Source organism: Falco cherrug, chromosome 9 (genome assembly GCF_023634085.1).
Source record: "Falco cherrug isolate bFalChe1 chromosome 9, bFalChe1.pri, whole genome shotgun sequence".
Lineage (NCBI taxonomy): Eukaryota > Metazoa > Chordata > Aves > Falconiformes > Falconidae > Falco > Falco cherrug.
Window position 1 is genome coordinate 45,480,824 of NC_073705.1, and position 21,503 is coordinate 45,502,326.

General features: G+C 37.2%; 1 protein-coding gene across 5 annotated transcripts in view; it reads right to left on the reverse strand.

The window, feature by feature from the left end:
* Nucleotides 1-21,503, reverse strand: part of NRG3 (neuregulin 3) — a 428,576-nt gene that overhangs the window by 87,862 nt on the left and 319,211 nt on the right. For 2 of the 5 annotated variants that reach the window (XR_008734003.1, XR_008734001.1), the window contains exon 1: nucleotides 2,338-2,446. The exons of 2 other annotated variants lie outside the window; for them this stretch is intronic. The gene's annotated coding sequence lies outside the window, so the exon portion shown is untranslated. Of the gene's footprint in view, nucleotides 1-2,337; nucleotides 2,447-21,503 lie in introns of those variants that run through there. One more of the 5 variants, XR_008734000.1, reaches the window with a different exon arrangement.

Consider the following 21,503-nt stretch of genomic DNA (forward strand, 5'->3'; position numbering starts at 1 on the left):
ATAATGCAACTGTATTTTATTTTTGTTATTGTGATTTCTTCTTTCTTTCTGGTATTGTTAGATTCTTAGGAACTAATATATTACTCAGACAGAAAGATTATTCACTTTTATATTTTATTTTATGAATATTTCTGCATTTTGTTGTTGATGTGGGAAAAATACTGTGCCTGATGGTCCTTGCACTATGTGAATTTGTTGCTAGTATTAAAGCCATTTTAATTTATACTTTATGAATACATACACACCTGGGAATACTTAATAACAAGCACAAGAGAAGATAAATTTGCACTCACTAATGGATTAATTTATTAGTGCTTCACAAAGAATATGAAGCCTTGTGCCTAGATTGAGGTTTGCTGGGGCTTTTTGCTTAGTCATATTAACATGGAGATTTTCCCCTAGTTAAAGACAGGTTTCATTGTCCCAGGTACTTTCTGAGCTACACTATGAATAGAAATATAAACTCAACATGTAAATCTCACTGATTTATAGAAGAAAAATCTTGGAAATTAAAATACTCATTGTAGACCACTACAGACATTTTAATCTATTCTAAGGATGAGTTCACTTTGGCAAGAAGGAGACAGCTTTAGAAATCATTACAACTGCAAAGTATTTTCTACTACAAATGAAATATATTGGTTTCAATAAACTCATAAGATTTGTTAAATTGTCCTTGGTAGATTATTGTCTTGAACAGAAAATGCAACACGATGATATGCTGCAAGCTACCTTGGGACAGCTCAAGCACTCTGAACAGATTATCTGGCTGGAAGGAACAGGACAAACTTTAACTCTTAATATTAGACCAATCAAACTTGGTCAGAAATGAAGAAAAATCCTTCCATTCAAAAGGCAGCTAGATTAGGATACTACCCAAAGATTGGAGCTGCTGCTGTCTTATCCATTATGACTTATTATGTCTGACAGCACACAGTTGTCAGCCTATTTGTGTATTTAATGAAGCTAAAATCATAACGGGTTACATATACATATATGAAAGTATACTATTTTTTGAATCCTCAAGTACATTATTTTTTGGTGCCTCATTTTGCATGTGAGTACATAGTTTTGGGACAAGGGATTTCCTCCATTCAGTAGGAAGGGTACACGGCTCCTGTTTTCTCTCTGACGTGTGCAGGAAGTTATCAGACTTGGCAAACTGGCCCAGTGCTCTCAGAGGTTGGCTTGGGGTTTTTTTCAGCGTCAAAAAGAAAAAGCACCAGCATATATTACTGTGTTTTACAAATCTGAGTTATTAGAAAGTGCAAAAATTGACTCTGTTGTTTGTTTTAGAGATATTCTGGTAATTAGTTTTTATAATTAATTTACACAAAACTATTCTTCACACAACAGGTTATTTTTTGGGGTGGAGCAAATTATTGGGATGGTTTAAGAGAAACAGAGACATAAAATCAAGATAATTCAACTACTGAATTTTCAAAGCATCTTCACTGAAAGACATGATAGAAAGTTAAAACACATTTAAAAATCGACCAAACTAAATCCTTTAACTTACTTTGACTAGACTAATACCTGGTGCCTCCTTTTACCCTCTCTGACAAAGAGGACTATTAGAATTTTTTCAGATATAAAATCTCCCTGGCAATAGGTAGGCTGTTCACTACACGTTAGCTGGTGTAACAATAAGTATATGGAATATATCAGTAATATGCCCCACCTATATCAAGACACAGTGATGAAAATCAGACATCCTTTACAAGATACTTGGTCAGTTTTCAAAGAAATTATAAATCACAGTTACAGAAATGATAACAACTTAAAAAAAACAAAGAAAGAAGGCCATAAAAATATTTAAAAAATCCACAATCTGATATGTTATCAGTACGAACAATGAGAGAAGATTTACATTTTCACTTTGTATAGACAGTGTTAATTTTATTTTAAACCAAATTAAAATCCTCAATCCACAAAAACAAATATTGCAGACAACACCTACAGGTTAATTGCTTTGTACATTTCTTTTTAAAGAAAAAAAAAAAAAAAAGCCAAAGGAGGAAAAAAAAAAATAGGCTTGTTGTGAGCACTCATATGGCTCTGGAGAGAATAGCCTCAGGACAGAATTCCCCCACCCACTATCAATTCCATAACAAAGGAACATTTGAAAAACACAGCAAAGCCTGTTGTTATAGAAATAATACACAGTGATGAATAAAGGAATAAACTATTGATTTTCTTTCCCTTTGAATGACAAAAACTTGTAGCTGTGGTTTACACCACCAAAGTTGAAAGATTGTTTCTAACTTCTGAAAAGAAATAATAGCAATGCTTCCACCTTCACAGGTTCAAGACAAGTTGGAAATTTCAACTACTTACCTCATCTGCAGCATGCAGACTCAGAGGATTAAGCTTGCCTCTTCTCTATCATTTTTAAGACCTTAAATTATCATCTCTACAGCTAACAAAGTTCTTTCTCTTTGGGGCACTACGTTGGATTTTCATGAAAAAATTCTGTCTCACCAAACAATGTAAGCAACCTTGACTGATATCCAAAACACTGAAAATCAGTACAGATTTTAACCCTAGATCAATTCTTGATACTACAGCTGTAAATTCAGCAGAGCAAATAAACAAGTGTTTAAATTAAATTCAATGAATAGCCTATTGAAATTACTCCATTAAATTTACTAAATGCCTGAAGAACATGTTCAAGAATTTTACCACTCAGGCCAAAATATTTAGTATTCGGTGTCAGCCAAATGCAGCAATGCTTCATTTTTCTCTGAATAACCCATTGTTTCCATCAATTAGAGGAGAGAGAAGGTAAACGTTAGCTGCTGCTGCTGCTATATACAGATTTATTTTTGCTGATTAACATTCATAAATCAACAGAATTGCTCAACACATATAAGGACTTTAATTCACCCTAGAATATCAGTGTGTAAACAGTAAGGCCACACAGAATGCTATGTTTCCAGTCAGACAACTTGAAGATGCTTTCTTATTTGCTAAAAATGTAACACAGTTTCCATGAAAATGAGTAACTACATCAAATGAACATAAAGGTGCCCACATAGAGCCTCAGAGCTCATGGTGACAAGGTTATTTTTTGAAGCTTTCTCTAAATATATGTTGAAAATGATGAACCAACGTGATCACTCTGACACCAACTCCTCTGCCCCTGCAATGAGACCATTAAACATTGCACATTATATCCTGGTTACTTGATTACTGATATTAGCATAAACTGTTATAATCAATGTTTCTGATAGTTAACCCTAGAGATGTCAAGATTTCTCTGATATTCTGCAGTTTTGACAGATCACTAAACCCCTGTATTAGCATTGCAATTGAAAAAAAAAGTAATTTATCTTTTTTGTTCCTGTTCATTATTGAAGCCTATCACCTCCTGGAAAGTTCCTTCCCCCCCCCCCCCCCCCCCTTTTTTTTTTTTTTTTTTTTTTTTTTTTGGCTCCAGGGCTTTTTTTATATTGCCATCTAAAAGTACAACTTCACCTACCAGGATCTCTGACTGTGCTAAGGACTACACAAAGACAAAACACCAACATAGCTAGTCGACCTACTTTTACAATTCTGAACTCTTCCTGGGCTTCTGCAGCAACTGTGACAATAACTACACTTGTCCCACAGTTGCAATCGCATAGTAGGTGATTACAGCACTGTCACAACCGAGGAACCATCAGAAGAATTAGGCCATGGAGCAATATATTCTTCTATCCTTCACTGTGTCATTAATGCCAATGTTCCTGCAGCGTTGAGACATGCACTGCATAAAATCCCGGTGCCACCTCTCATGACTACTCCAGGTTTGCACAGCGGTATCACCCTGCCTCTGCAGATGGGCTCACCTTTATCTGCAGGAATGCTGGCGATTGGGTTTGAATGTGTTTGTTTAAGTTGACCTTGGATGTTTTAAGTCATTAGGCGCTTCCACTGAATTGCAATTGGCATGGGTAGTCTTGCAGAGTCCTTTGAAAATTCCAATCTCTACACTGGCAAAGCTGGTACTTTCTCAACTATGTTGTTACAAGGTCTCATAAAGCTACATAGGAGAGGGGAGGGGAATCATAATTTTTTTGTCAAAAACTAGAAAAAAAGTACAAGCCATAAGCCAAAAGCTTATTCAGTACTTTCAAAACATATGGTCTGGAAAGTTTTTGGAACCACATATGAATTAGATTATTTATCTTGTCATAGGCGTGAAAGATTTACTTGACTGCAGTGTTCTGTGGGAGAAAAAAAAATCCCATTCTGGTTAAATAAGTGGCGCAAAATGTCTATTAAGGTGGAATAAGTCTACGAGTTTCTTAGAAATTACTGTAGGGATTTCTGCACTATTATTTCCAAAGGGGTATTTGATAATATGGGTCTGTAAAATATAACCAGCCTCCTAGAAACATTAAAGGAATTGCTAATAGCTCCCTCATCTTACGAACATATGACATTTAATAAACATTTCTCATGCTAAATGTTACTTTATTCCTTCCACAGATCATTAAGCTGTCCTTCACTTGCCTACTACAGGAAAATGTTTCAGATGCAATCGTGTTTACTGCTCTCTGAAGGCACAGAAAATTTTCTAAGTTTTTGTCAATTTCTTAAAACCTAATTACTTCCTTCAACTTCAGGACACGGAATGTACACCAATTTGCAGGGGAGAAAAAAAAAAAAAGTGCGCTTTATTCCCTAACGCACCAAGTAATTTAGTTCTACTGCAGTCAAAAAACAAACTGGCAGCAGCAGAGTACAGGTATTCACATCAAGATTTTTACAATATTGATTGAAAGTTTTAATGGCTGTGAATTGTACATCTCCAGTCTAATGACAGGAAAGTTTACATATTAATTGATACCCGTACTTAGCTTCCTAGATAAATGGTCAGAGTTTTGCACAAAAGGACTTGGGAGACTCAAAGATGTGGGATTCTCAGACAATTTTAGAAAGATGGTGTTTATTATCTGCCTTGATTTGGGAAACTACATTTCTTTAGACACCCAATTTTGATTATATTAACCATATTTGCTGTACACAGAAGGCTCTTATATTGTTTAATTTTAAATAACGCAGAGTGTGGCAAGACAATTATTTGAATGTACTCGGATTACTCTGTGCACATCTTGCACATCATCTAAGTAGCGGCCTTACACACCAGCATTACTGAACCTCATTTCCAGTAGCTCTATGTTTCAGGCTCAGATGATGATAAAAGGATATAAGCTTTAATCAATGTCTTCCCAATGTTTGTATCATTTGACGCTTTATGGGCTCGGTGGTCTCCTGTGCAATATGTACTCCTGTGTGTCAGGAGTCTCTCAAGTCACTTTCCTGAACCATCAAAAGATTATTAAACACCAAGATCTTCCAAGTTTTACCAAGAGTCCTTTCTCTAGGAAATCAGGCATGGAAGTCCCTTCATACATCAGACCCAGCTGCAGGTGAGCGATCCACACATATATGGTGCTTAAAAGGGTTTTATTTAAAGTAGTTTTTTCTCAGCTATGTAGGTCTCCCCCATTTAGTGAGGAAGCAGAGAAGCATTTCTTCTTTTTTTCCCCGATTTCACAAGGCCATATAGTTGAAAGGTTTAAAGAACTTATTGTAGTGAACTTTATCAGGAAACACAGCATTTGTCCAACATCTCTTATGATTCAATGGAGGAAATGTTCAATGCCAATTCACAAAAATACTCCCACTACTGTGCAGTTCTCTCATCTAAGCAAGAAGGTAATATGTATAGCAAGGGAACAACTCCAACCCTAGGCACATCTCTCCTTTTTTGCAATACTAACACTCTTTCTATTCATTTTACAACTCAACTAATAGTGTTTTGATTGTGTGTTTGTTTTTTTTTAAGCTGCTACATGTCTGTTGGCTGTCGTGGTGTGCAAACATGCGCAAACACAACACTGCTTGTACTGCATTTATGCAGTATGTGGTATTAAACATTAGAGGGACAAAAGACCAGGTGTAAGTGGCTTGCTAGAGAAACGAATGGCTTTTAATTTTGGTTTCTTTTTGTCACCTGGGAAATGTCTATCAAAATCCTTTGTGATTCCACTGAAATATTTGAGCAGTTACATTTTATTTAAAGCTGCTGAGTACACACTGACACTTAAGGCCATTATTTTACTATATAGTGTTTTCACATTCAAGGAAAGGCTCCTTGAAGGACAAGAACACTTCAGTACTTCATTTTCAGTGCTCTCTCAAATCACCTTTCAGATCCCCTCCCCAGACCCTGTCCTATGAGATTGGTGCACTGTATGAACAGTCTTAATGGAAATATACTGGTAATTGTCAGCCTATTTATGGTACCAAACCACAGACAGCAGATGGGAGCAGAAGAGCTCCATCTATCTCCAAGTTAAAATGTTTTCTTGACATCTGGGAATAATTTATTCAAACTAATCAATACTAAGCCAGGTATGCTGCAGAAGCACAGTGATTTGGACAACAGCTCTGCACCATACAGAGCATTGTGTCTGAATCGCAGGCTCTTTGAAGTGAGATAGTGAGATAACATGAATTATTTGTTGAGATGTGAAAGTACAGAGTTGAGGTATATTATCAAGGCACCAAGGAAATGTTTCTCTTACCTGTACTGTAACAGAGCAAATAGTAGCATTTCTATTTGATTGTGGGTATTGGCACACCCTGTTGGCACACATGCTCTGACAAAATCAGACCAACATGTTTACGAACCCACAGATAGCATAATAAATAATTCTCCATACCATACAGTCAGATACAGTACATGCATACAGAATCATGGCTTTTTTTTCCATGCCTAAGCTCCCTATGGAAAGTTTATGGAAGTATGTTCTGCTTAGAAGCTATTAGCTAATAATGTAAACAAACAAGTACCAGTAAAAATGGATGGAAAAAAATTACTATCAGACCTTCCTCACAGTGTGAGCATCTTGTGTAATTTTGGATATGTGACACGAATTTATGACTTCTGATACGTAGGTAACAATCTGAAAATTTATTTCATTGTTTTTGTGTTTGAATACTGTAGGTGTTCAAATTCTATGCTACTCCAAATACATTAAAGCAACATTATTATAAATACAGGAAACAAAGGCAGTCTAAAAATGATAATGTTTGGGATGGATAATATGACTCATCCATGAGATCTGAAGCAGACATAGGGCTATGATATATACAAAACTACTAGCTGCTCTCAACTGCAATGAAAAATGTTATATTGGAGGAACAGTGTGTGATGTGCACACAGCCCAGAATCACCTACAGCGAGAGCAGCAAAATTAAAGCTGCTGTTTGCTCTCATTTGTATATGGTGATACACTGCAATTAATTGTTGTGAATATAATGTGAGAAGAGTGCCAAAGGGCCCCTTATATAGAAATATTAAACTCAATAAATGTAATCGCCGTGTCAGAGCCACTCAAACAAATGAGTTGCTTCTGCACAGATCAGATGTAAACCAAAACAACCAGAACAGTACCTATATGCTGATACCTGCAGCACTAGGAGCTAACATCTGGCCCTCAAGCCAATTCACAAATTACTGCAGCACCCCACACAGAGCAGCATATGAAAAACAAAAGTAAAAAGGAGGAGAATTTGTTCTTCATAAACACAAATCATTACTTAAAAGCTAGGCAAAGCGGTTTAGATGAATGTGGAGCTCATGTGCTAAAAGACTTCACAGGAAAAGGTAACAGCCAGTAGGGAGGACTGGAAGAATCACTATGGCCTGCCCTCTGCAAGACACTTCAGTGATGCCTGTGCTTTGGATGATCAAAGTGCACTTGTTTTCTTCTTTATTCTCTATAACATAAACATTGAGGGCCTCAAAGAATGTAATAGTTCCCAATAAATCTCACAGAACATTCCCCCATCAAAGGCCTTTTTCATTCCAGGTTTAAGATACCACTTATTATTACATTCATTCTGATGTTAGCAACATTGAGGAATCCAGTGTTTCCTTTATAAGACCTTTCTACTAGGGCATCAATTATTTCGACAAATAAGAACAGGGCAAAAGGGAGGTTTGGATTTTTTTTCATTACAAACAAACTAGGTATGTCAGTAAGTAAGTTTTGTAGGGTGGTCTAGAAATCACAAATAATGTTATAACCCACTTAGGGGGTTTTGGTTGGTTTGATTTTGGTGTGTTTTAAATCAGTAGGACTTTGCTCAGAGCAAAGCTGTGAGCTCAAGTCAAAACTTTTTACTTCTCTGTGGGCTATTCAACTTTCATAAATAATCGACATGGAAAGGGCAGCTTGCTTTTTCCACGCTTCGCTCCACTTCTGCACCTCACTTCACAACTTGAACAACTCACAGACTCTGCAAAACGGGTCAGCCAACACAGCAGGTAACACGGTGCTGGGCAGGTACCATGCTGCTGGGCGGGTACAGCTCTGCAAGTAGCGACCCAGCACAGCTGCAATTCCAGTGCAGGGTAAACTCATACAGACACTACGGAGGTAGGTAAATACCAAGATGGGATTATAAAGTATTAACAGTTCCTGTATTATTCAAAGCATTTATATCTCTAAAAAGTAAATATAAAACAAATACAGGAAAGATTTGTTTTCTCTCTCATCCTTGGTGAATTAGAGTCAGGAGTATGGAAATCACCTTTACACGACATCTAAATGACTTATGAACTAACAAGAGGAAAATGCATGAACGCTACTACAACTAATGCAGTCTTTGGATAAAACCCAGATGAAATCGGGTTTCCTCCCCTTGAAACATGCTAGTCTGAGGAACTGCATGTCTATATGGTCACAAAACAAGAATGCTTGCATCTCACATGTAAATTGCAATAAAATCTCTAGAAAAAATTACAAGCAATTTCTAGCAGAAATACAGGACAGCTTACCGAAAGGTCTTCTCTTTTTAGCAAGTCCTTACTGGGTATATATGATCCAACCAGAAGAAAATGCTTTCAAATTACAAAAGAAATACATAATGTCTCAGCATGTCAGGAAGAAAGTAAACAGTCCTGCTACCTGTGTATATTTTTTATTTTTGCTAAGTGAAGCCCCATTGTGTATTCATTCATTTACAGATACAGTTACACTGACAATGGCAAGGTAGGGAAAGCTCTGGGTTATCGCATGGATTTGCATTTTGTCTGCCAATGCAGCCTGCTAAAATGGAGGCACACACTGGCAGGTGACCTCTCAGCTGACAAGACTCTAGTTACGGGGCTGGGAGCCTACATGGAAAATGCCTTTTTTTTTTTTTTTTTGGTGGCAATACTACAGAGTGAATAGTTAGAAATGTGTCAGACACATTAAAAAGGTCACAAAGATTAATACAGTGAGGGGAAAAAGAGACAAAGATACACTTCTATTGTGATTTCTAATATATTTGTACTATACTTGAGGGTAAGAATTTCAGGCACAGAATAAAATCAGGTAGGAAAATTAACCTGAAAGATGGCAAAAGTTGAGCAGCACAATTTTTCAGTGCCTGCTCCAAACCCTTGTGAAGTAGAATTGCTGCTGATCCTAGATAAAAACTGTGATTTCACAGCAAACTTTAGGAAGCTGAGTCATGTCAATACTAGGGTTTGTTTGTTGTTTGTGGGTTTTTTTGTTTTTGTTTTTTTTTTTAAATTATTTTACCTGTATATGGTCTCAAAACTGACAGTCCAGCTATCACCTCTTTTTCTTCTAGCTACACATCTATTTTACTGTCATGGTGCCAGGATATGAAGAGGAGCTTTTAAAGAGGCCATAATCAGTGAGAAAGGTAAGTCCCCTTATGATGGCATGAAGATGCCAGACAGCAGTGAAGACAGCCCAAGGTCTATGTTTGGTGCGTAGATCCTACCTATATCACTGTAACACAAATTTATTACTCAGATTGTTAAACAAGCTACTTTTTTCTTTGGAACATATACATGTCAGTAAACAGCAGGAAAGAAAGGTCTGGAATACACTTTTGACCCAAATCCTCCCTTTTCCAGAACATATAAAAGGGAAATATTGCTCTTCAGAGGAGCTGTAAGGCTTGGCAAAACAATATCTGTATTTTCTCGAACTCTGGCTGCAGACTGTCCCAGTCAGCTATTCCATTCATCACATTTACCAGAAGCAGTATTTTTCCCGAAAATGCTGTACAGAATAAGAATCTCATCCTGCTCTTCTTTCCTTGGTCCATTATATCAAATGTGGTCTGAAACCTGGGTTACACAAGGGACTGTACTGCTGCTTGAGCTGACAGCAGCATCAGAAACAGGTATTTACATTTCAGAGTGGCTTTACAAAGAATCAGTATATATCCTGGAAATAAGCTGATATCAATGAAAAAGTATTACTAAAATACTGTTATGTCTATCAGGTATGCAAAAAAACCTGAAGCTTTTTTTTCACACAGGTTTGTGAAGAATCCAATGTTTTGCCTTAATGTCAGAGAACATTCTCAGCAGTAGCAATATTGTTTTCCTCAAAGGGAAACGGTTGTCCACTGCAACCTGTACTCCCCGCCTGTTTTTCAGCAGCTGTGCACTACACGTAACTAACACTCAGGAATATTTTAAGCTGAAAAAGCAGCTGTCTCTATTTTTCATTTGCTAAATGCACTCGCCATTGAGGATTAGCAATTTTCTTCCCTTAAATAAAAGATCAGAGAGGCCAACACATGGTTAAAAACATATTTAGGCACCTAAATACTTCTGTAAAATACAAACCCCAGTACCTTTACCATTGTAAAGCAGCTGAAATCACTTTCAAGACTGAAACCAGTCATCTTAGGCTCACACTGCTTAAGTTTTCCTGAAAATTTTATTTCTTTAGGGTAACATCTGCACTTTAAGAGAAAATTACACTTGCACCTAGCCTTACATTCACACGCTCAGTTAGTCCACAGGAGGTATACCTGCATGTAGTTATTGCGGCATGGAAGAACAAGCACGCATGAATTATCACCATCTAGGAATACCCGTGGTATTGCAGCTGGTTCTTCCATGATATTGCCATTTTTCCTCATGCTAGGTAGATCGGGTTAACTTGGAGACACCCAGATGTGCTATGAGATATCCATTTTGCTGAGATGACTACTCCTACTTTTGCTAAAGAGTTGCATTAGCAGAAAGCTAACAGGGCACAAAAAGCTGGATTGTGCATACTCACACATGGAAATTTTCTACAGAGGTCCAGCAACCACGGCAAGAAAAAGGCAGGGAGTCTAAGTCACCTGCACCATCATACTATTATGTTGGCCAGTTGAGGTCTTAAACATGTCATAGGCTCTGAGGTGCAAAATCTGATTTTTCTAATGTATAAGAATTTTCTTTTGATTTTCAGCCAAAATTCATACTGCACCAACTCAAACTCATTCATTCTTGTGCCAACACATCTTTCAGCTCAGTCATTCTTATCTTTCCTTTATATTTATCCACTTGCTGTATTTATAGACCCAATGATATCCCTCTGATATTTCCCAGACCATCATTCTATACAGCTGTAATTTCCAGACAGACAGTGGAACATTTATCAGTTGTGGTACTGGATCAGCAATATATTCACTCAAGCGATGATGTTTGAATACGTTTAAAAAATCTGATAACTGTTCTTACCATCACTTTCTACACTCCAATAAAACATAGCATGTGGAAAGAGCAAAAAACACTGTGTACTTATCGGTACTGCCACAATCACCAGAAATAAAAAAACCAAACAACAACCCACTGAGCAAGAATAAAAGAGGTAAAAAGCTTTGGCTAGTGCCTTTGAGTCAGACTCTTCAAGGGACAGGAGAATACAAGATCTGCCACCAAAAGTGCAATTTCATCCCAACCAGTACATTAAGGACTGTGCATGCTGGCATGGCTGCTCGCTCCACTAGTGGTCCAGCTGTGAGAGAACTGTCATAGTGAATCTGGAGATTCTCCTTAAATCCTTTTTGCCTAGGAAGGAAATTTCTGCCCCACTAACTGGAATTCACCTAAAAATATTAAATGGAGAGACCATTTTTAATAAAGGAAATATGATCCCATCGTATTTGTGTGACAACTTCCAGATAAACTAAGTCAAAACAGTTAAAGATCTAACAATTTTCCATAACCAAGTTTTGTACTGAGAAACAATTTTCAAAATAATAATCTTTTGGTTTTAGAATGGAATATAAAATTCAAGACAGAGGTCTTAAGATTGCATTTCTAAAAGGAACTTGTACAAAATCATGCTGTGATAATTACAGGTTATGTATATATATAGTCATACAAGGAATGCAATCATATGCTAATTTTTCCTCTGTCTTTTGTGCACGTGCAAAACACTGCTGCGCAAGAGCATCATAATACAAGTATTTTATTCTTTCATTTCTTTTGTTTATTATTTTTGCTAATGCTGTTTAGATTGTTTGGATGACTTACAATAGTAACTTTGATGTTTCACTGACTTCTCTTTCCTGTTCATATGCCATTTAAGCAAGTTTAAATACCTGCAGAGTAATTACACACCAGTTGTTAAATACTTGCCTACCAACTGCCACAGTACCTGGAGAAGCTATGCTTGGAGAATTAATACAAGCTGAGGCCTGCAGCATGGACCTTACTTCTGGAAGGTATTCTTAGCTAGTAGTGGAGTCATATATTAAGCACTAACATAGGTGGCTGAAGACAGACAAATATGCCAAAAGTTGTAAAAAAAAAAAAAAAAAAAAAAAAAAAAAAGCATACAGCCCTAGTCTGCCTGGGTTGAATCAGTGTCACCACGATGGAGTCTCATTAGCTGCTCTACAATTGCACGTTTTCATTTTTTTACAGTCCATTAGGCTGACTTTAACAAAATTAAACACACTCCAGGGCAAAATAACCAAGTAAACCAAAACAAAACCCTTACACTGTTTATAAACATTTTCTTAAGGAATTGCAATTTTGAGGATACATCTTTCTCTCATGAGCAAACTAGAGATTGTTGTTCCCAGTCCTTCTCTTTGGGTGACAACAGAACTGAGATGGGGGAGAGCAGAGACAATTTATTTCTCTGAAACTCATTCCCCAAAAATACATTGCATTTAACCGGACATTAGTAAGTGATATCTCCATCATAACGAGGGAAAATTAATCATAACAATAATAACACAAATGAAACTAAACTGTGATGAGTAAGATGAATTAGATTAATTAGCATACACCTCAGCTAAGTAAATGTTACAACTATGTATCCTATTCACTACCTTTCACCGGTTGTGCTAATTTTTGCTTTCTATGTCTATTAAATGCAAAGTATGTTAGGTTAAAGAATCATTCATTATGAAGTTTTCTTCTCTTTTTTTATAAAACTGTGTTTATAACCAAATTAATTGGTGCACAGGATGTGTCAGCAAGTCAGGCCACATCATCCATTTTGATGGGTATTTCTAGGCTTTAAAGATGTCATACCATCACTGAGGGATGAAGCACTGGCTGAAGGTGTTACTGATGCAGCTCTGAAAGATGGGGGTCCCTGAGCACCATGGCACGGTGCCATTGCAGCACAGTGTCCATTACATGCATGACAAACCAGTTTCAAAGAATCCAAACTCCAATCCATGTATTTTTGTCCTCTTTCTAACAAACTTCTCTGACACAACTAATAAATTTGATTTGAGGCCTTCGTCTATCATGAATTACCCTGAGATGATTTTTCACGGGCCAATCAACATTATGGAGTGCATGTAGTCTAGCCAGGGTATTTATATTATTTCTCAAAGCTTACAAAAGCAGAGTGATGAAAGTTAGAGGTGCCGGCATGCACTGTGCTTAAATCAGCTGACAGCCAATAGAATGTTTCCACATTGAAATAATTTTAATTACAAATTGTTCCAGCGCTTTGTGACGAATCCGTACAGGAAATGTAGAATTGAGGATCAGGTTGTTCAGGTTCTATTCTCTCCCAGTGCTTGTTCCCATCCACCATGTACTGTTTACTTGTGTATAAAAAGCCATACTGGAATCTGACTTGCCTTTTTTTTTTTTTTTTTTACATTTGCTAGTGAGAGAAATGCGGCAGTGGTATTTCAAGTGTCTACAAAAGTTTCAGTGTCAGGATACTCTGCTCTGCCATGAAACCACTCCTTTGGATAATCAAAGTGGAACAGCAAATGTGCTAAACGTGAACACGGACACCACACCTTGTCCCTTGTCTTGTCAGACACGGTCCCACTCTGACTTTGAATGCTAAGAAAGGAAAACCAGAAGGCAATCAGCAGCAAGCAGCAGAATGTGCTAGTACTAGCAGATTAAGCTTATCCCACCTGTACATGCTAGTCCTTTACTTTCAGGTAGTGTTTAATGTAACTGAAAAAGATGCTTTTGTGATTGTGATGGAAAGGTAAAGTCTTCACAGCATTTTTGGATCACAGTTTACTGTTAAATTGTGTATTTTAGTTCATTTTAATCTTAGAAAAAGAGGCTGACTGCTTGTATTTTTTCTCAAGTTATGCCATGAAAAAATATAATTTGCCTTTTAATAGGAGTGTCAAGGACCCATTCTCTCCAGTTTACTGTACAGATTTGTATGCCCCATACAAAAATGTTATGAGTTTAATTGGAACAGACAGCATGACAGCGTAATTTTATATAACTGTTTACAATTACTACAATGGCAGCTTCCACAGAGCTCTCAGTGATTTTTCAAGAGCATTTGCAAGCATAAAGTATGTGTTAGAAAAATAAATAAAAAAATAGCAATTTGCTACAGCTGTGCAAAGTGGATTAAAGAAATCTATCAGCAGTGACACAGATATTTAGAAATGGAGGTATTTTGCCCATATGAGCACAACTGTAAAATTTGGTGACATTAATAGTTTTATTTAATGGCTAGATTAAATAATGCATTCTACTTTAGCCTCAGATATATGGCACATAAGAAAAAGGCAGACTTACAGGTTAGGAAAATATTCTGGTTGTTTTTTACTTAAGGGGAGAGTGAGATCAGTATGACAGAAGCAAAGATGTCTGGTCCTCCAAAACAGAGGAAAGCACACAACGTATGCAGAGTTCTAGCAAGTTATGTGAGAGAAGCAGTGAAATGGTATCAGAGAAAGAATGTAAAAGGCAGAAAACCAGCAAGTATGGACCTATAAAAAAGTGGTAGGAAAGGCGCCACTCTGGCAGCTTTAGTGCTGGAGCTGTGAACAACTTGCTTTTGTTTGATGTGTCCTGTTCAGACAGGAGAATTTATCTTCTAGAAGAAAAGAATTTTCTTTTGTAACCGTAACTGCATCAAACATATCCGGGTATTACTAGCTTGTCTTCCTAACTGCTAATTTCACAGAATCTTCAGTTCTGGCTAAGCTCTTGGATCAAACCCAACATTATTATATGCAACAGACATGAAGCCTCTATTTTATCAGATGATGCATAATGGAGACTTAAATGGAAGACTAGAAAAACAAGCAAATTTATTTTCTAAAGGGCACGTTGAACACAGATACTAAAAGGAGTTTTGTGAGCATAAGGGCAATAAGAGAACAGAACACTTTGCCTAATTAACCAATAATGAAAAAAGCTCATTAGGGGAGTTTAACACTCTAAGAGCGAAGTTTATGGAAGACAGCAACCCAGTTCCTTTCCTGAAGTGATTTTATGGTGATGTAAGTTCTTCAGATTCATTACACTATAGATTTGTTCTTTATTTACTTTTAAGATATTCTCCAGACCCAAAAGATCCTTTTTGACCTTGAACTTTGTGCTTGTTAGATTTGTCAACCACTCAGACCAGATCAGAAAAATGCAATAAGGACAAACAGGGAAGAAAACTGGGCTGTGATTAATGCATGTAAATTATATTGAAAAAGGGGCCCATGAGAGCTACTGGGTTGAAGATGGACAAAATTGCTTTTCTTCTTTAGGGAGAGTGGCAGGCAGAGCAGTATTAATGCAAGCAGGCAGATTAATTGGCTTTTGCTGAGCTGTGTGCTGTTGCAGCTAAACTTCTTCCACAACCTGACCTAATTCGTTTTGAATTTTCTTGGGTATTTCCTCATCCAACCACAGGACAAGTGTAGTATGCAGCATACTGCAGAAATGAGCTCGCAAAGTTGCACAGCTTCATAGCAAATACATTTCTCATGAGCAAATTAAAACTTTAGAAACATTGTTGCAGCACAAAACTGATCAGTCAAATCAGAAAAGTCTAGATTAAAACTCATATAACTTAGTCAGAAAACGAGTATAGTAATACAAATCTACGGTCAATAGCAATTAGCAGGAAGCTAAGCATCTAAGTTGCAGCATTAGTGACCGTATTAAGTACATACTGACAAGCTTTATTTTCTCCACTGTGCGATTCATCAGGCTAATTTCTAAGTCTCCTGACTTCCCTTGTATGCACAAGCTAGAAAAGCCTGTGAGTTCCCTTGCCACACAGAAGATAAGTTTCTTTTACAGATTGCCTGCTCTCGGAAAATGGCAAAAAAGAAGCTGTTCCTATTCCCTTGTATCACGATGGGTTTGATAGCACAGAAGTCTCATGAAGGCAGAATTTCTAGATAGGGGAAATAACACTGCTTCCATTCTGTTTGTGCCACCTTATTAATATAAAAGCAATGTTATGAGGTGGAAAAATATCACAATTTATTTCTAGATTAAGCTCCTGCATGACATTAGTGAAGGCAGCAAAACACTGAGTCAAGGGCTAAAATATGTATTTATATATAAAACGCAACCAGGTCTTCCGGTTCTACCAAGTATGCCTCTAAAAAATTCAGCTCCAAGAGCCACTATCCCGTTTTTGGGGGGTGTTTTTGTTTTAAATATAGATGGAAAAGAAAACATGTCTGTCCTCTGGGGGAACACAACTTCCAACAACTCAAGAAATGAGCAGAGAAAAAAAATAATTATGTATTAGGTTTTCAAATTCTACTTTTAAACAGATGCTAGGGTTTTCAATTGGCTCATATATTGCAAAGGTAAGTTATAAAAGAGTATGAATAACTTTGTGAAAATAACTCAGTCAACTGAAAGAGAGGAAAGGGCTTTTGTTTAGGGTAAGGGTATAAAGTAATGAATGTCTATGTATCACACAAAAAATATTATTTTTTTAAATGGCAGGTTTAAAAACAGAAAAAGGCACGCTCAATGTGCTTATCACTGAAAGCAGAAAGGTTAGAAGTGCCCAGTGCAGGATGAAAACATCTCTAAAATTTTGCCACACTGTAGAGCTTCAGCAGACACAACCCCTTCACTGAGCAACCTGTCTTATGTTACCACTAAACCTTAGAACTCACCAATTGCATTTTATACCACCGAAGAAGGTAAGTTATGACTTTGACAAGTGGTAGCCCTTTTAAACTGTTTGCTCACAATGCAGATCTCCTTCGGAAGAATTATCATCAGACAAGTCACATTATGTTACTTGACGTTGTAAAAGAAAACCCACCCAAACAAAGAAACAAACAAAAAGGTACACACTGAGCCTTTTGTTTCTCCATTGATGTTCCTCTCCCCCTCCCTCTCCTCCCTGTTCTGCACTGGTGGTCCTGTACTCCTCCTCCTCTTTAATGTGATGAGTCAGCACTGACAGTCTCTCTGGCTTTTGGCCAGCTTCACTGTTGTTAAAGGCTGCTTTTTTTGAACACTAACATGATGTTATTAGATAACGTAACTGATAACAATCCCCACACCTTTGAATAGAGAGGCTTGTACACCAAACACTGGGGTGCCAACCGAGTATCTAACACAACTTCCCGTAAGACTATTGAAAACTTGTTACTCCACATACCCTAGTGGCACCCTTCAGAAAGGATTGTTGAGCTCTGGGCTCTGTCACATTTGCAAGAGTTGCACTAAGGAACAGTCACAACACACACACACACAAAATCTAAGGACAGATTCTAGGGCAATCCTGTAGAGTTTTGGGGGTCACTGCTTTCTCCACAACGCTGCACATGTTTCTAAGGTCTCTCCCGGTAACAGTCACTCTCCTTATGACAACCAGATGCTGGAAAGGGAGTCAGAAACAAATAGTTGCCCAATAGTTGCCATTTCACCAGCTATCCATTACTAGTTTTCCAGTCCAACGTCTCTTCTCAAATAGCCTATCCACTATCAAGCTAACCAAACCAAGGCACACAATACAAATACTGTTTGGGACTCAAAAGAAAGAAAAAGACTCCCAAGCCCTAAGATTGCATACACAAATTTTCATCATCCATTCATTTACTCCCAGGTATTTCAAAGGCACGAAGGAGTTTATTCTCGCAGAGCCTAAGTATAATTTCAAAAACTGACTTAAGATAAATAGGAACTTAAATATTAAAATGTCCACAGGTGATGAAATTCTGCCAATAATTCTGTACTTCCTGCCCTTACTTTTTCCTTTTGTGTAAGAGATTTTGCATTCTCACACATCAGATGCATTGTTTTTACATTCAAATAGCAGTGCAGCTGCTAGTACCTAAGGCTTGAGAGATTTATGGATAATAACAGGAGTGCACAATAAACGAGTACATTTGGATTCATACCAAACAGAAGCTGTATCAGTCAATCAAACTGCTGGACAACCGATCCAAGTTTACAGATAAATGTAAACCAAAATAAAATTCTCCAGCCAGCCTGGCTGCTTCTTCAGAAAAATACGTTATGAATTTCACACAAAACTGACATGGATAATGTAGTACTTTCATCTTTGACCAAAGCATACTATAGTAATTTATTCTCTAAGCCAATGACTGTCTTAAAGCAGAAAAGAACAGTCATTCTTCTGCATTGCTATCCATAAAAAGAAAAAAAGCAACCATATCAATCAGTTTGTGTAACAAGAAAAAAAAAGTATGTGACAATATCAGATCCCAGCACATCCACTTTGCACAGAAAACAACTGCACTTCATCTATGCAGTAACTGCTGTACCGGGCAGACACTGCTTCATTCCCAGTCAATTCACTTATTCTGACATCTAATTTTTGCATTTTTTCCAGTGTAAACAGCACAGTCTGTAGCAAGTGAAAACAATAAAAATTTCTGTGTATAGCTTCTTTTCATGAACAAAAGAGATCAAAGCAAAGAACCAAAGTTGTCCCAATCCAAACCTGACAACTTTATGCAGTTCTTTTTAGGTCTTTATCCACTGACATAAAAATAATGGCATAGAGAAGAGCTCTGAATTGAATTCTTGATTGTAAACCTGTACTAAAAGTCAACGGTTTCTGAACACAGTTCCCCCTCTCTGGGGGGAAATGGCATTTCAAGTTTAACATGCACCAGGGATGAGCAGATATAAATTGGGGCACTCTATGGTCAAAACCTAGGGAGTAACCTATTGCATTGATCAAAGCACTTGTGTCTATTCTAATTTTCCCTTCTGTTGGCTTTTTATGCCCAACAATGTAAGACATTCAGAGATCTTTCAGAACATCCCAGTCTCTCTTCAGCAACCTACCTGACCCCAGAGCCAGATCCTGACCCCGAGCCCAAGGCAGTGTTAGCAGTCAGGGCTTTGCAGACCTGAAGTCCAAGTTTGTTCACATCCATCACCTTGAGAAGACTTTCTATCTGCTCCTCTTGGCCTCCTACTAATTCTCCATTGTCTTACACAATTAAAGCCCCACAAAATTAACCTTAAAATGTAGTATTTTTCTTGTATTCCCCCTGATTTGGTTTTGTCTTTCTTTGAGACAACCCCCTACTACTAAAATATTTATCTACTGCTACCACGTATATTATAATCTGCTAGTAAGGCATTTTGCATAAAGAACAAAAAGGGATCTGCTTAGGCAATAATTATTAAATCCTTCTCTGATCTCATATTTTTCCAAACTCCTTCCTCTTGAAGAATTTCTTAGCTAATGCCTAGCACATAGTTACGTTTACTGCTTTTTAAACTTTACTATCACTCTTGGCAATACTATTTCCTTTTGCTGCTGCTCTTTCTTCCGCTCAGACACAGACCATCTGCCATACTGCTCACCAAAATACTTGTCAGCTTTAATATCTGTAGGCACGGAAGGATATTATAGGCAAGAATTACTTTCATCTTTTTCTTCCTAAATTTTGGGTTAAGGAGAGTACTATATTGTAATTAGAAACTAACTACAAAGACAAAGCAAAAGCCCATAGCAGACAGGACAGAAGGCATGTACCATAAATTTTCAATGTGCACTTCCTACCCTTTATTACAAACTTATTCAAATTGTCTTTCGGCAATCAACTTTAAATGGTTTTCAGTACACCTAGATGTTAGGCAAAGGTTTCCAAGTTATACTTTAGATTTTTCCCCCAAAGCTGATCCATTTCTATTAAACAAAACATACAAATTGTTCCAATGAAAAATGTGCAAATGATATTCAGATTAATCAAAATAGGGAATCCTTGGACTAATTCTAAGGATTGCAGTTCTAATGGGCAACTTGACATGCGATGATAGACAGCGATGTCAGAAGTAATGTACATTGTAAGAACAAGCTGTAACTATTAAAAATTTTGTGTTTTGTCAGTATATATATACTAGATGTTAGAAGGATCACTTATATATGAAAGATCATGATGGGAAAAACTTGAGTGCCCAGCTGCTCCAAATCACTTGATCTAGGATCCAGTCACTAGGACTGGAAGACAGGAAAAATCAGTCTTCGTTTTCTATCTGTTGACCACTCTAAACTTGAGTAATTCTCATTTTAAGGCTTAAGTAAGTCTCATTTTAGTAAATCTCGTTCTCACTTCAAGCTTAAGCAATTTCCATTTTCAGCACAAACTCAGCTGGAAAGTTACAACATACAGCAGACTTTCCAGGTCTTATTCTGGGCAAGCAAAGGTTCATTTGGAATTCATTTCAGCAAGTCTCTCCTCTTGGGCAAAAAATAATTTCACAGCACACTTTGAAAACAAACAAACCAACCCAAAGTACCACTCACTGTATTTTTTTACTTTTTTAAAAAAATTTTAAAGTCTAATCTGCATTGATTTTTTTGACAGTCCTGTGCAAGTAGTGTAGAAAGATCTGGGTATTATGTGCAACAGAACAATGAGAGATTTTAACTACCAACACCCTGCCAAGTTTTAGAAAAAGCCTTTAATTTCACAAGTGCTAAGCAGGATCGACCCAAGAAGCAGGTTGCCAATGTTGCATTATTCCATTCATTCCTAAAGCATCCTAAATTAAAAATCTAAGCAAGGTCTAGTTCAGCCTACCCCAAGACTAACTATCTATCTATCTATCTATCTCAATTATTCTTTTTCCTTTTGTTTCTTAGTTTCCTCTTACAGTGACTTTGTTAACAGAGGTGGGGGGGTAAGAAAGGTATTTTCATCTTTCAATGTGCTGAATTTTGGCAGTCAGCTTCACGATGCTGTCACTTTACTGAGTTCAGCTAAGCATCTCTGATTTGAGATGTTTTGCTCACCCAGCAAGGTCAACAGCCCTGCTTTCAGTACAGACCTGCCCTAGCAGATACTGAATAACTTCCCTCTATTAAGAAGCAGACAGACATAGAACAGCTATGACTTTGAGTCTCCCTCAGAATGCCTTATTGAAGCTTCTTAAAAAGTCAAAAGAGCTAATATCCTCTACACATCACCTTAAAACAGCTACATTTGGCTTTTGTCTAATT